At 46.2% G+C, this 4287-nt stretch overlaps 1 protein-coding gene across 4 annotated transcripts in view; it reads left to right on the forward strand.

Annotated features, from left to right (window-relative positions):
* The window catches only part of ANKRD6 (ankyrin repeat domain 6), a 78456-nt gene that overhangs the window by 42862 nt on the left and 31307 nt on the right, over positions 1–4287 (forward strand). The window lies entirely within an intron of this gene.

Genomic DNA, 4287 nt, shown 5'->3' on the forward strand with positions numbered 1-4287 from the left:
TGCCATTTCTGATTGGTCAATGAGCAATCACACAGCCCCCACATCAGAAGTAGTCCAGGACCCTGTGGCCACACTAAAAGGCATGAAGGAAGAAAAATATAAGAAAAAACAGAGAAGAAAGGCTAGGAAGAACCCTAGAAGATCAGAGAGAGAAAAAGAGGTCAGCAACTTGCTTTGTGCATCTGCCCTGTCTTGAGCTTCCTCACAATATGTCTGCCTCACCACCTGGAGGTGATTCTTCCTGAAGAGGGGCATGTACCACTCTTGCATGACTGAGGTTTCTCCCATGAGCTTGGCTTTGGACTCTGCCAACACTATGCTCTCTTTTTCACCAATAGGAGAGAAAAAAAAGTATTTCAGAACAAAGGTTTAGACCTGAGAGTTCCCAAAGCTCTTAAAATCCCAAAGTGAGAAACACTGATGTCTCAGATAAACAGAACTTTCAGGTTATGTACTTTTGCAAACAGGTCAGCATGTTCCAAATCAAAGTGCCAAACTGCAAAGAAACTCTTCAAGTTTCCAGCTGCAGCATTTTTTCCTTCTGCCGCTTTGTAGTTAGCCATTCAACAAATACTTATTGGGCACCTATGGTGGCCGAGGCACTATGCCAAGCACTTAGCTTGATGATGCCATAAAGAGGCAGCCCCAACCCCACAGAGGCACCTGATCTTTCTTGAGGCCTATCCTAAGGCAAGTTGTCTTCACAGGTTGTAAGCAGCTTGGAGTGAGTGCAAAGAGCCTTGACAATTTGAATTCCAGTCTAACCATGCTACCCTGAATTTGCTAGTTATCCCAGGCTAGGCTTATCCATGAAATAAGGGAACAAGATGTCATGACACTTGGTGCATAGTAGGGGGTCAATAAATATTCACTGAATAAGTATTGAGCAAGTGCTGTTGAGAAAGCTGTACTTTTCCCATGATTTTCTTTTCAAAGTTTCAGAATTTCATTATCAATTTAGATCAAGCAGTAATGAGGATTATGTCCAAGTTGTGCTTGGGTCTGTTAGTATGCACTGAAGGCACATTTTGTTCCTTTCTGTGTCATATTTTTTTTTCCTTTTTTTTTTGTCTTTTTTCGTGTCCGGCAACAGATTGCAACCCTCAGTGTCGCGCCCGTACCGGACCGGGACCGGCAACGGGATCACAACCCTCGGTGTTGCGCCCGTACCTCGCTCAGCCAGTGAGCGGGAACCGGTCTATATGTGGGATCCGAACCCTCGGCGGGAGCGCGCTGCTGCACTCCCAAGCGGCGCACTGTAGCAGTGCGCCACCGGCCGGCCCTCTGTGTCATATTTTGAAGAGAAACTGTTTCAACAGTCAGTTTTAATTTTGTAGGAGGAAAGAGTCTATTCCCAGGTAACTGACCCTATTTTGACAGAGCATCTCGAGGTGTGAAATTGTTTGGGTTGTGTTCTAGGGAAGAGTAGTTCTGAGAGTTGACCTGAGGCAGCCCTCTAGGTATGTTTTGTGTCCCTCAGATCCTTTAATCCTCATCGTGGTAACTTAAGAGTGGCTGGTTTTCAAAAGCCAGACACAGTGCATGGTGTGGTCCTCAGTCCTCCAGAGCCATGCCAGCTAGCGTAAGCAGAGCTAATGGGCCAGCTGAGGACAGCTGCTCACGGCAGGCAGAGGCAGGGTTTGGCCTGCATGACGGTGTTGGGCTGGCCAAGGAAAGGCCTGGGCTCTGAGCGTGGTCTCTGTCTGGGGGAGTAAGCTGGGGGTGGGGGAGTCATGGCCTGCAGGCAGGCAGTGCAGCTAAAAGGTCCCCACAGAGAAAGGGGCGTTCAGGAGACACCTGTATCTGTGGCTTAGGACAGTTTGTGTTCTCCCTGCAGCCTCGCACAAGTCGTTAGTCTCTTTGGGTTTTGATAATCCATCCGGAAAGGTGCTCCTGAGGACCGAACCGAAAGTTAGTCTTAGCTGCTTGCATTGAGCTAGAGTTTCACAGGGGAACGTTTTCTTGAGGGAAGCCAATACAGTAGATGATGTGACAGTGAGAAATAATGGTGCCATGCTGGCTCACGGCTGCCACAACTCATAATTTATAGGCAGCTGGTGAAACATGATAAAACTCTTGACCTAAGCTGAAGCTCAGGTTAGATGGTGCCCTAACCAGAGGAGGCCCTTCCATGTGATAATTTGTACGAGAAGAGTGTGGACACGACCTGGTGCCCGGGGCTTGCTGCTCGTGCTTTAGGCATGGCACAGACAGAACGAGAAGATGCATTTAGTGGAAAGCTTGTTCTGATTGGTTCCAGGGGTGCTAGTTAGAGTGTGGCAGCTCGTGGGAATATGGACAGGCCTCAAACAACTGGAAGTCTGACCAGTTCAGTACCGCCCTGAGAGAGTGGGCTCTTGTGAGGAGGAGACAGCACCGTCTTTCTCAGCAGGTCAGTAATAATAAATCGCACTGGAGGCCCATTGTGGGAAAGTCACTCACCATTCTGATAGGGAAATAGGAAGTCTTGGAAATTCTTGTGGAAGTTTTAAAACGTTAAGTCTTAGGCAATATTTCATGTGATTACTTGTTTGGACATCAGCCATACCTCATCTGGAAATACTTCCTGAGTTGGTTGAGATGGATAACATCATAGCATAGCACACTTCCTGCAACCACTAGTCCCATGGCCACATTCTTCTTCTGACCCCTGGAAGGGGCCTCTTTGAATCAGGGGTCTGGGAAAGTGGACAAAGAGAAAACCAGTGTCAGCCTAATTGATCACGGGAATAATAGTTTAGGGTGCTGAGGGCCGTGGAGGCAATCATGGTAATGGGGCTGGATGTCCTGACCCCGCCACTGCAGAAGTCCCTTAAATTCTATAGATGAACAGTGAGAAAAGCTTCTGAGACACGGACAGCCCCATTACTGGTATATTTTTACTGCTTATACTTTTAATAAGTAGCAGTTTTTCCTGATGCTAAAAGTTACATGTGTTAAATATAAAAGGTTGGAAGATATTAAAAAGTATAAGAAAATAAAAAACACTTCCCTTGTGGATTTCTACAGAGAGATTTTTTTAATTTTAAGAAAGCAAATTTAAGTTTTAACTAAGGTTTTTTTTTTTTATTGTGACAAAATACACATAACATAAAATTTACCATCTTAATCATTTTTAAGCATACAGTTCCGTGGCATTAAGTACTTTCACACTGTTGTACGACCATCACCACCATCCATCTCCAGAACTTTTTTCCAGATTAAATGCCTTTAGTGCGCACTGTTGTTTGTTACAGATCCCAGGCAGTTTTGACAGTAGAGCCGGCATTTCATTAAGGTTGTATATAGGTAGCTGCACATCCCTGTTGTCTTATAACCATCTCTCTTTCCTCTTTGGGCTAAGGACCAGGAATGCTATATAGTGTGTCCTTTGCCCCTGTGGTCTCTGCCAGGAAACTTCATTTATACAAAACTCTAAGAGGGAAAGGGAGGGACCTTGGAGATCATCAGCCCTGTCCTTTTACAGGTGAGGAGCCCAAGGCCCAGCGAGGTGACAGGTCTCTCCCAACGCTGTGGACAGGTCAGGTCTCCTGACCCCCTTGCCCTGTGCTCATTGCTTCTCACCAGACCTCTACAGTGTTCACCCATCTCCCTTTGGAGCCTGGACCACAGGCTCCAGTTGACTTTCTGAGTCCGTGTCAGAGATAAAATGTGCTCTTAGAGACTTCAGAACTCTCTGTTGTTACAGTCTTCTCCTTCTTACTTCTGGAAATGTCACGTCCTTCTCTCAACTGCAATTAAGGGAAAGAGTCAAGTGCCCTTTGGTGCCTAAAGGAGAAAAATGGTCAGCAGTCACAGGAATCTGATCATAGAGACAAGGGGTCAAAATGCAGCATAAATCAGTGAGGTTGTTGTCATGAAATAGCAGAAGAGGATTCTTAGAAATATGCAGTGATAGGCTGCAGTCACTGGAGTCCTCTGATGAAGTAGAGCAGACCTCTGTGTTGCTCTTGGATAGCACAAGTCAATGAAGAAATTATGCACCTGTCATTAAATCATGAGTGCTACTAACTAACTGACATAGCTGGATAGTGATCGTCTGCAAGGTGGGAACTCGAGGACTCAGTAGGTAGTAAAGATTCCAGACATCACTGGTTTAATTGCATAGCACACCCAGTCTAGCCTCAGACCCGCCCTCCACACACATGACAGTCACATCCCTGGGGTGGTAGGAGAAGGCCTGACCCTCATTCTGAGGTCAGTTCTGTGGCCAAGGTCTATTCTTGCTGTTGCCTAAGGTCCTCCTGAGTTTGTGAACAAATTGCTCTCCAGCGTGCCTTGTCTACT

Source organism: Galeopterus variegatus, unplaced genomic scaffold (assembly GCF_000696425.1).
Source record: "Galeopterus variegatus unplaced genomic scaffold, G_variegatus-3.0.2 Scaffold305, whole genome shotgun sequence".
Classification (NCBI taxonomy): domain Eukaryota; kingdom Metazoa; phylum Chordata; class Mammalia; order Dermoptera; family Cynocephalidae; genus Galeopterus; species Galeopterus variegatus.